General features: G+C 42.8%; 1 long non-coding RNA gene across 1 annotated transcript; it reads right to left on the reverse strand.

Moving 5' to 3' along the window:
* Window positions 1-9,110: 9,110 nt before the first annotated feature.
* LOC123131148 (uncharacterized) lies at window positions 9,111-10,889 on the reverse strand. Its single transcript, XR_006464080.1, has 2 exons — window positions 10,589-10,889; window positions 9,111-9,729 (listed from the first exon to the last, which is right to left on the reverse strand). It is a non-coding gene; the product is annotated as an uncharacterized lncRNA (long non-coding RNA).
* Window positions 10,890-11,476: the final 587 nt, after the last annotated feature.

Genomic DNA, 11,476 nt, shown 5'->3' on the forward strand with positions numbered 1-11,476 from the left:
GACTGGGATTTGTCACTCTGTGTAGCGGAGAGGTATCTCTGGGCCCACTCGGTAGGACATCATCATAATGTGCACAATGTGATCAAAGAGTTGATCACGGGATGATGTGTTACGGAACGAGTAAAGAGACTTGCCGGTAACGAGATTGAACAAGGTATCGGGATACCGACGATCGAATCTCGGGCAAGTATCGTATCGATAGACAAAGGGAATTGTATACGGGATTGATCGAATCCTCGACATCGTGGTTCATCCGATGAGATCATCGTGGAACATGTGGGAACCAACATGGGTATCCAGATCCCGCTGTTGGTTATTGACCGGAGAACGTCTCGGTCATGTCTGCATGCTTCCCGAACCCGTAGGGTCTACACACTTAAGGTTCGGTGACGCTAGGGTTATAGAGATATTAGTATGCGGTAACCCAAATGTTGTTCGGAGTCCCGGATGAGATCCCGGACGTCACGAGGAGTTCCGGAATGGTCCGGAGGTAAAGAATTATATATAGGAAGTGCTATTTCGGCCATCGGGACAAGTTTCGGGGTCACCGGTATTGTACCGGGACCACCGGAAGGGTCCCGGGGGTCCACCGGGTGGGGCCACCTGCCCCGGGGGCCACATGGGCTGTAGGGGGTGCGCCTTGGCCTATATGGGCCAAGGGCACCAGCCCCAAGAGGCCCATGCGCCAAGAGAAGATGGAAAAGGAAGAGTCCTAAAGGGGGAAGGCACCTCCGAGGTGCCTTGGGGAGGAGGGACTCCTCCCTTGGCCGCACCCTTCCTTGGAGGAAGGGCCAAGGCTGCGCCCCCCGCCCCCCCTCTCCCTTGGCCCTATATATAGTGGGGGAAGGGAGGGCAGCCCCAATCTAAGCCCTAGCGCCTCCCTCTCCCTCCCGTGACACATCTCCCTCCTCCCGCAGCGCTTGGCGAAGCCCTGTTGGAATCCCGCTACTTCCACCACCATGCCGTCGTGTTGCTGGATCTCCATCAACCTCTCCTTCCCCCTTACTGGATCAAGAAGGAGGAGACGTCGTTGCTCCGTACGTGTGTTGAACGCGGAGGTGCCGTCCGTTCGGCGCTAGGATCATCGGTGATTTGAATCACGACGAGTACGACTCCATCAACCCCGTTCTCTTGAACGCTTCCGCGCGCGATCTACAAGGGTATGTAGATCCACTCCTCCCTCATTGCTAGATGACTCCATAGATAGATCTTGGTGACACGTAGGAAAATTTTGAATTTCTGCTACGTTCCCCAACACATCTGGTGTAACGAGGGACCAACACAGAGAGAGAGAGGGCTCGCATAGATTTTGCTTAGCCCTAGCTCCAGGCTTGGTACAGAACATAGGAAGGGGAGGAAGACGATCTGGACGCATGGAGGTCAATTTGCTGGATTTAGCTGTAATGCAAGGACTGTTTTGCAAATATACCAGGAGCCCAATCATCGAACCGAATCCTGTCCCTCTCTTACGAATCCAACGCCCATCTATCGCTAGTGTACCTGGTGCACCAGTTTGTTCGTTTCACCAGATACTCCCCCCCCCCCTCCCAGTGGCCTGTAGGCAATCCCTATATTTTGACTACATCAGACTGACATGTGGGGCAAAAAAGGGGTACACATGACACATCATCACCGGAAGATTAGATCTTATACACCATTTTGGCCGTCAAAGCTAGACCCAACTGGTCGATACATGACGGTTTTTGTGGCGGTTCCACTTTGTCTGTCATAATGAGGCTACCGATTTGAGGGCCATCTTCATGTTGCTAGTTCATGACGGTTTCCGCGACAAACCAAGTAAATCATCATCATCAATGATGGTTTCATGATGACAATTTTTGGGAACGTCACCAGAGAGTGCTCCAAGAGGCTTCCGGCGCAAGCCACCGTGTATGGACGGCTGGGAATCTCTTTCAGCTGCAAAGAGCCCGGGGAGGTGGGTACCCCCACCATCCTATATAGGAGTAATGATCTATTCGGCTAAGGCGCTCACATCAATAGAGGTCCGAGATATGTGTACAAACTTGATTAAATGCGATTCTGCGAAAACACGTGTTAGTCGGGTACTAGTGAAAGAGTGGCTGACCACTTGGTGCTCATGAACATTTTTCACAACACATGACATGCATCTCCTCACGCAGCTTAGTTTTGTAGCCAGCCATAAACAACCTGCAGAACAGAGTATGCTCGAGATAACAAAAACAAATTTGCCCAACATGATAAGAATTTCCCCAAGTCGTGCCATTGAATTCATAGATTATAAAAAACAATTTCTTGGTGATTCTAGTTACAAGATAATTGAAAAAGTGGAATTAGATTTGCTTTGCTTTAGCCATATTATTTCTTCAGCAACACGGACAACAATAACTTAAAGAAAGATGTTCCATCGTGCACAATTTATGCACATGGAAGAAGAGCCTAATAGAAGTTGCTTAAAGTTAAGCAATTATTCATACACTTCCGTTTCAATATAAGCCCAACACATTAACGAGTGAGATCTGTTCATGTCACTTCATAATAAAGAGTAGGATGGTCTTTTTTCAAAATATGTCACCCGTTGATACGTACCGCCCGGTCCTATTCAGCGCACACCAGCCCCCCCCCCCCCCCCCCCCCCCCTCCGGTCCGGTCCGGGCTCGGCCCATTTACTCCTTTTCTTTTTAGTTAAAAACTCAAAAAATGTGCAGCAACGTGATTCAAACTCCTGACCTCCCGGTTAAGTGCGAACATATTAACCAAGTGGGACGAATAACCCAACATGCTTAGTTTAGTTCTTTTCTCTTCTTCAAACCAACGTTAAATAACGGGGCCTCCTATACAACACGCCCTTTCTGTCCGGCCCATTATGGCGCACTCAGTTTTCTTAATTTTGACTTTTCCTTTTTTACCCTTTTTCTATATTTTTTAATAATTTGCTATTTCAAAAAGTTTTGAAATTTGATTTTATTTCATTTATAAAAAATGTTAAAAAATAATTTACGGGTTCAAAAATTGTACATGATTTAAAAAATATTCTGAAATTATGTAATTGAATAAAATGTTACCAACTTAAAAAATATTCATGAGTTTTAAAAAATGTTCACAGAATTTCAAAACTATTCATGAATTAAATTTTTTTTGGTGATTTAAAAATGTTCAAGCATTTCAGAAATGTTTGTGCAAAGCAAAAAATGTTCATGAATTACAAAAATTGTTCCCCCAATTTCAGAAAAAATTTCGTCACTTCAAAAAATGATCGATGTAGGGTACGCGCTAGGTCGTTAATGAGCGACCTATGCACCAAATAGGAGACGCCCTAAAAATCACATAGCCGCTTTCTTGTTTGGTTTTTTTGGGGTTTTGTTGTTTTTATTTCCCTTTCCTTTTTATTTTTTTCCTTTTATAAATTTGCTTATTTCATTTTAAAATCGTGAATTGTTTTCTTAAATTCATGAACCTTTTAAAGTCGCGAACGTTTTTCTTAATATTTTTTGGAAATCTGTGGAAATTTTAAAATTCCGTGAATTTTTTTTGAAAATCGATGATTTTTTTTCAAATCCTCGAATACTTGGGCCGGCCAATCAGATGCCAAACGGGAGCCAACTCGTCCCCTAGTTGTGCCAAGGCATAAGTGTTTGAACGAATTCCGACACTATTTATATGTTGTGATACATTTGGCTATTTATCGGTCTTTTTTCACCGTGTAAACTCTAGAAAATGTCGAAAACCAAAATAAATTGACATGGTGCTTTTAATTGGTCATACAAGGCCATGAAAAAATTAGAAACATTTTAAGGATGTCAAGAAACAACGCGCTCTCAGGCGGAGCCTTCTGGCCTACCTGAACACTCTTCGTTCAACATGGTTTATTTTTAGACATCCTTCAAATGACCCAAAGTTTTGTAAGAAGATGGGCATATGCCCATGGTAGGTATTCTTGTCAGGTTTTAACAATTTCTGATACCGTGTGCAAAGCTGCGACACGTTCGGCCATTTATCAGTCTTATTGACAGAGAAATCTCCAAAAAATGCAACATTTGTCGAAGACCAAAATAACTCGGCATAGTACCTTGAATTGGTAATACAAGGTCATGGACAAATTGGGATGATTTCAAGGTTCTCAAAAACAACATGCTCTCAGACGGACCCTTTTGGCCTACCCGAACATCCTGCGTTGAACATGGTCTATTTTTTTGACATCTTTCAAATGACCCCCAACCTTTACAAGTAGGTCGGTATGCCCATGTTAGGTTTGGACGATTTCCGACACCGTATGCAAGTTGCGACAAGTTCGACCATTTATCGAGAAAACACAAAAAAAATGCAAAATTTATTGGAAACTCAAACAACTTGGCATGGTGTCTTGAATTGGTCATATAACCTCATAAGAAACATTTTGGGGCATTGACGGATGCCAAAAAAGCTCGCTCTCAAACACTCTCTGTTGAACCTGGTCTATTTTTTGACATGCATAAAATGACACCAAAAAATTCAGTAGGGACGCATGCCCATGATAGGCATCCATGCCAGATTTGAACGAAAGCCGACACCCTATGTAAGTTGCGTCATGTCCGGCCATTTATCGGTCATTTTTCACCTATAAAACTCCAAAAAAATGCTAAAATTATCGAAAACTCAAACAACTTAGCATAGTGCTTTCAATTGATCATATTAGCTCACAGAAAAAACATTGGTGTCATTTGACATATGCCGAAAAAAATGTGCTCTCAAACGGACCCTTCCGGCTTACCCGAAAACTCTCCATTGAACATGGTAGTATATTTTTGGACATGAATAAAATGACCCCAAATTTTCCAGCGGGTGGCCTTGCCCATGATAGGCATCCATGTCAGGTTTGAACGAATGCTGACACCTTATGCAAGTTGCGTCATGTCCAGCCACTTATCGACCATTTTTCACCGAGAAAACTCTAGAAAATGCAAGACTTGACAAAAATTGAAATAACTTGGCATGGTGCCTTGAATTGGTTATATAAGTTCATGAAAAAAATTGGGATCACTTCAAGGATGTCGACAAACAACGTGCTCGCAAGCGGAGCCTTCTGGCCTACCGAGGCATCCTCCGTTGAACATGATCTAGTGTTGGACATTCTTAAAATGACCCCAATTTTTGCAAGCTGGTGAGAATGCCCATGGCATACATTCATGTCGGGTTTAAATGATTTCTTACACCGTAGGGAAGTCCCTACACGTCCGGCCATTTATCGGTCTGTTCTGACCGAGTAAACTCTAGAAAATGCAAAAACAAATAGCCAAAACAAATTGGCATACTACTTTGAATTGGTCATACAAATCAATGAAAAAATTAGGGCCATTTGACGGATGTCACGAAACGACGTGCTCTCAAACCGGTCCTTCTGGAATACCCGGACACCATACGATCAACAAGGTGTTTTTTGGAACATTCTTGGAATGACCATAACTTGTGAGAAGGTGCACATGCCTATGGTAGGCATTTATGCTAGGTTTAAAAGGAAAAGGTATTTAAAAATAATTTAAATAGGTACTTAAAACTATCATTTTAAGTTTTTAACATAATTAATAAATACAAAATGATAAAATTGAATTTTTGATTGGAAAAAGAATTTTCAATCATGATTTAAAACACTTCCTTAAAACTATTATTTTTGTATTCCGAAAACATTTCAAAAAAAAAATAACTGGTTTCAGAAAGAATATTAAAGTTCAAAAAGAAGAAAAATGAATTAAAAATAGAAGCCTAGGCCATGGCCCAACTATGGGACTGTACTGTTGGGAATTTCCAAAACGGTTCGCATTATTTAAAAAAGTTGTTGACGTTTTGGAAAAATGTTTGGAAATTTTAAAAATTGTTCATGTTATAATTGTTTTTCTTCAAAAATTTAAAAAATTGTGGTTTCTAGTTTTTTTCATAATTTCGAAAAATGTTCAGGAAGAAAATTGTCAGAAAATAAAAAATGTTCGTGCTTTTAAAAAATTCAGAATTGAAAAATATTTTTAATTTAGTTTTTTTCATAGTTTTTAAAAATCAGGATTTCAAAAGCAAATCCTGCTTTAAAAAGTTCTTCACAAATCTGAATGGTCGGGGTTTCAAAAAATGTTTTCAAACATTGTGCGTGTTATTAAAAAGAATCGTGTTTTTTATATTTTTCCTTATTTTTCAAAAAATGTTTGGAATTTGCAAGGTTCGCATTTTTATAAACTGTCTATTATTTTTCAAGAATAATTGGAATCCCAAAAGTTCATCACATTTTTAGAATTACTTTGAATTTAGAAAATTGTTATGAAACTTAAAAAGGATTGGAGTTTCCTAACTTATTTGCTTTTTGAAAGAAAAAAATAAGCAGTTGCAAATAGTTCACATTTTTTAAAGAAAAGTTTCAATTTTTTTGGATATCATTTTATATATGAACGATGTTGTGCGGTTCTTATATAATTCACGCTGTATGAAATCACAACAAGTTGCTGGATCGAGTGGCAAGCAGCCTTCACCTATAGCGTCAGGTCCGTACTTAATAGCCCGGGCTATTAAATTTTAAACATAATGAATAAATACAAAATGATAAAATTGATTTTTTGATTGAAAAAAGAATTTAAATCATGATTTGAAACATTTCCTTAAAACTGTTATTTTTGTATTCCGAACAACATTTCAAAAAAATAACTGGTTTCAAAAAGAATAGTAAAGTTCAAAAAGCAGAAAAATGAATTAAAGAAAAAACGAAGAATAACAAAAAGATAGAAAATAACAGCTAGGCCAGGGCCCAACTAGGGGACTATATCGCTCCCGTCAGACGCCTGTTGGGAATTTCCAATACTGTTTGCATTTTTTAAAATTTTTTTGACGTTTTGGAAAAATGTTTAGAAATTTTAAAAATTGTTCATGTTGTAACTGTTTTTGTTAAAATTTAAAAATTGTTTGTGGTTTCCAGTTTTCTTCATAATTTTGAAAAATGTTCAGGAAGAAAATTGTCAGCAAATAAAAAACCGCGCTTTTAAAAAATTCAGAAGTTAAAATATATTTTTAATTTAGTTTTTTTCATAATTTTTTAAAAATCAGGAGTTCAAAAAAATTCCCACTTTAAAAAGCTCTTAAAAAATCCCAATGGCCGGGGTTTCAAAAAATGTTTTCAAACATTGTGCATGTTATTAAAAAGAAATCGTGTTTTTGATATATTTTTCTTATTTTTCTAAAAATAATTGGAATTTGCAAGCTTTTGCATTTTTATAAACTGACTATTTTTTAAAAAATAATTGGAATCCCAAAAGTTCGTCACATTTTTAGATTTTTTTGAATTTCGAAAATTGTTATGAAAATTAAAAAGGATTGGAGTTTCGTAACTTATTTGCTTTTTGAAAGAAAAAATCGGCATTTGCAAATTGTTCGCATTTTTGTAAGAAAAGTTTCGATTTTTTTGATATCATTTTATATAGAGAAAAATATATTTTTCATTCCTCAACTCTTGATGGAGTCTAGATTTAGTCCCTCAACTATGAAACCGGGCAATTTGCATCTCAAACTTTTAATACCGGACAAATTTCATCCCTTGTATCAGCCGACCCGGTTTCACTGCTGACTTGGCATGGATTTTGACTGGTTTGACTGGTCCATGCCATCATGGCAAAGGAGCCGGCAAATAGCTCCTCACGTTGGCAAATTAGCTTGCATCGGCGGCGGCGCTCTGGACGAGGCGGGTGCTAGCGGGGAGAGGCTGCGCCATCTCTTGGAGCAAGCTGGGGTGTCTGCGCGTCTGGGAAAGCAAGCACGGACACACGGGATGGCCGAAGCTTCGCCGGTAAGGACGGGCGGCGCTATGCGGACATCAAGCTAGATGGCACCGGGAGCCTTGGGGAGAGGGGAGAAACGACCAGGGGCTCAACTCTAGCACGTACGCGTACTCATACGTGACGGATAAGCACCTGAGCGACGACTGCATCGACGACAGCGGGTGGTGGACCACGGGCTCGCGGCGGGGTGAGCTCGTGGACGAGGGGCTTCTTGGGGAGGACGCGTGAGGCTTAGGTAGGACCACGGGGAGCTTAGGAAGCCGACAGGGAGAACCGGAGCTTGCAGGAGGAGGAGATCGCGGTGCGGCGGCAGTCACCGGAGTCAAGGAAGACGATTTGGGCGTCAGCGATTTAGGGCCTCCGGCGTTGCTTCCTTTGGTGTGGTTTACTACGACGATGAGGTGGAGCGCTTGCACATGGCAAGCCACGGAGGAGGCCTATGCCGCTACGGGCAACCCGTGCTGCTCCCGACAAGCTGCAGCACGATTCCCTCCTACCAGCGCAGCAACAGGGACACCCAACCAGCACAGCGACAGAGACTTGCGTGTTGTAGAGCCCCTCAAGCGCTAGCTCGGCGTCATCACCGCCGGCATCCTAGCATGCCACCACAGTGCTTGTGCAGCCGGTGCACTCTAACTGCTCAATGAAATGGCCATTAGAGAGAGATAAAGGAGGGAAGAAGAGATAGGATGAGTAGGATAGAGAAATACAGCCACTTGGACCATGACCGGTCAAAAACATGCCAAGTCAGTTCAGAAACCACTTTTGTTGTGTCGAGGGACAAAATTTGTCGGGTATTAAAAAGTTCGAGGTGCAAATTACCCGGTTTTGTAGTTGAGGGACTAAATCTAGACTCCGTTAAGAGTTGAGAGACAAACAATATACTTTTCTCTTTTATATATGAACGATGTTGTGCGGTTCTTATATAACTCACGCTGTATGAAATCACAACAAGTTGCTGGTTCGCGTGGCAAGCAGCCTTCGCCTATACCGTGAGGTCCTAAGGTCAAGTCCTCGTAATCCTTCATATCGCTTCAGTACTCATAGTCAGCGCTAGATGGTCTACGGATATGGATGTAATTTATATTATTTCTGGTGTTCATTGTACTGCCATGATTTAAGATGAATAGATCGAAAGTTTTCTCGCAAAAAAAAAAGTCCTATGGTCAGAGTCCTCATGATCCGAAAACTGATGCTCCTTAATAGCCCGGGCTAGGCGCGCGAGGTACAGGAGGTCTCAGTATAAGTGAAAAAGAGCCCAATAACATAAATGCACGGTCTCTTCCTCACTGAAAAGCTGCATAAAAAATACCCACCACACTAGTAACACGCACACTTTGCATGTTTAAATTAAGGGACATTGATATGTGACACAACATCCATCATATAAAAAATATTGGATCTTAAAAGATATTGAGCATTTGAAGTGACTTGATAAAATAACACCTAAAAGTTCAACATTTTAATATCCATAATGAGCAAAACAATAGCTAATAGTCCTTAAAAATACTCATCAAACTCACGAACTACAGTGACAAGATACTTAGAAACTACCAGTACTTACTGGGACAATCACGATAAACGTGATTCGAATCACCACACAGTGTGCATTTCCCATAGCCTGTCCACCCCGAATATATGATTGGACGGTCAGGGTGAGGGCAGTCTCTCTGGCGATGTTCTGTAGCACACCGTGGGCACACAGGGGGGCGAGAATCGGCTTCGGTCACGGGGCAGTTAGATTCTGAGTGTTGAAAACCACCGCATCTTGGACATCTCGGTCCAGTGTGAGGAACACGTTTGGTGCTAACGCATTTGCCTCTGGTGTGAAAAGCTCCCCCACAGTTGTAACAGGGCAGACTCGGGCAATCAGGTTTTCCATGGCTCACTTGGTGACACTCGCGACAAGCTGCAGACGACTTGCTGCTGCTGCTAGCACCGGTGGTAGCCATCAGCGGCCGAGCTACAAAAAATAAGTTGGGGCGGGCCAAAAAAGATTAATTTCTGAACAATACAAGTAAGTACTGTAGTCATTGGTCAGTGAAATTTATATTGCTACAACGATACAGCCTGTAAATAAATGGTGTCATTGGGGAAAGAAAGAAAATTTCATATGCGGTGCCTCCGTGCCTGATTGGTTAGGTCGATTCTGCTCTTTGCCTGGGTCAGCCTGCTCGCCGCTGTGTGCTGGCAACTACAACCTGGGGTCATGGCCACGCCGCCGGGGCAGATCAGAAGATGGTTGCGCACTCGCTGCGGCCGGCTGCCTGTCTACTGGACCTCTTCGCCTCCTCAGCAGCTCTCCTCTATGCGGCTGTGTCCTAATCCGCCTGAATCGGGGGTAGAGCTGATCGGCAGAATGCTAGGCGGGCCATGGATGGATGAGAATGAGACCAGTCGGTGCTGGATGGAATGCAGTAGTGCTTTGGTCTGCTAGTGAATTGGGATGACATATGTAAAGAAAAAAGCATTATTTTTTCTCCATGACTGGCGGGCCCTCGTGAAGCTCCACGAGTGATAGCCATGTCTATCAGTTTTAACCAAATATCAAAATGTAACCCAAGCACGGGCTAGTGGAGAAACAAATTGGAGCGCACAAGTGTTTACTAGTCATAAATCAACAAGGATCCGCAACATTTACCATCATACACCAAGTAATCGCAACAAAAAAAAAACATAAACAATATCCCCTGTCGTCCGGAAAGCTCACCTTGCAAGCTCGCGTGTGTGCGAGACCGCGGCGGGCGTGCTCCGGCACGACGGGAAAACGGTGGCTACGGGGTAAATTCCAGGAAAGGGGGCGGGGAAGAACGGGAGCTCACCACGGGCTTGTAGGACACGAAGCGGAAGCGAGAGATGCCGCGGAGCGACGGCGTGGAGACCCTGACCCGGCGGTGGTCCTCGGGAAGTAGAAGGCGAGGTCGAGGAGGAGACTCCCGTGCTCGCGGATACGCGTCCGAGCCGGAGAGAGACGGCGGCGACCTTCTGCTGTGCAGCCCGCAGCCGCAGGAAGAGGGTGCGGCGATGACCAATGACTACAGTACTTAGCTCGGCTCGGCCATGGCGTCGGCGAGGCGAGGAGGCACGTTACCTGCGCGGCGGCGAGACAGGAGGGGAAGGGGAAGTGGACGAGGAGGGCTAGGTCTAGCACTAGGGGTAGTTTTATAGGGCGCAGGGGCTTGCTCCGGCCGTCAAATCAAGCGATGGCCGACGTGGACACTGTCGATGAGCTGCCGTACGGGAAGAAGAAGAACAGTGATCGGCGTTGGTGGGCTTGCTGGGCAATTTCGAATAGGTAAGAGGTAAGTGGGCCTCCTCTTCTCTTTTTAGTCTTTTCTGTTTTCTCTCTTTTATAGAAAATAGAAAGAGACAATTAAATAACAGAAGATGTTATAGGCTCAGAAGTAAAACGGTGGGACATTTGTTTTGGGAGTTTATGGATTATTTACAACCCAACAAAGTTGGTTCCATCACATCTGAAAAAGTTAAATTCAATCTTATTTGAATTTAGCTCAAATAGGTTTGAACTAGAGGTAGGAGCTAGGATTGTCCAAAAATTATGAATTTTTGGTGGGAACTTGGGAGAGTAATAATAGAATTATGGGCAAAGTTTGGAAGGTTAGAATTGACTAGAATTCAAATATGATTTTTGGAGAGCTTTGGAAGGAATTTGGAAAAGGCATCTAAATATAATATAAAGAAGGCTCTAG

This window comes from Triticum aestivum, chromosome 6A, assembly GCF_018294505.1.
Source record: "Triticum aestivum cultivar Chinese Spring chromosome 6A, IWGSC CS RefSeq v2.1, whole genome shotgun sequence".
NCBI classification, from domain to species: Eukaryota; Viridiplantae; Streptophyta; class Magnoliopsida; order Poales; family Poaceae; genus Triticum; species Triticum aestivum.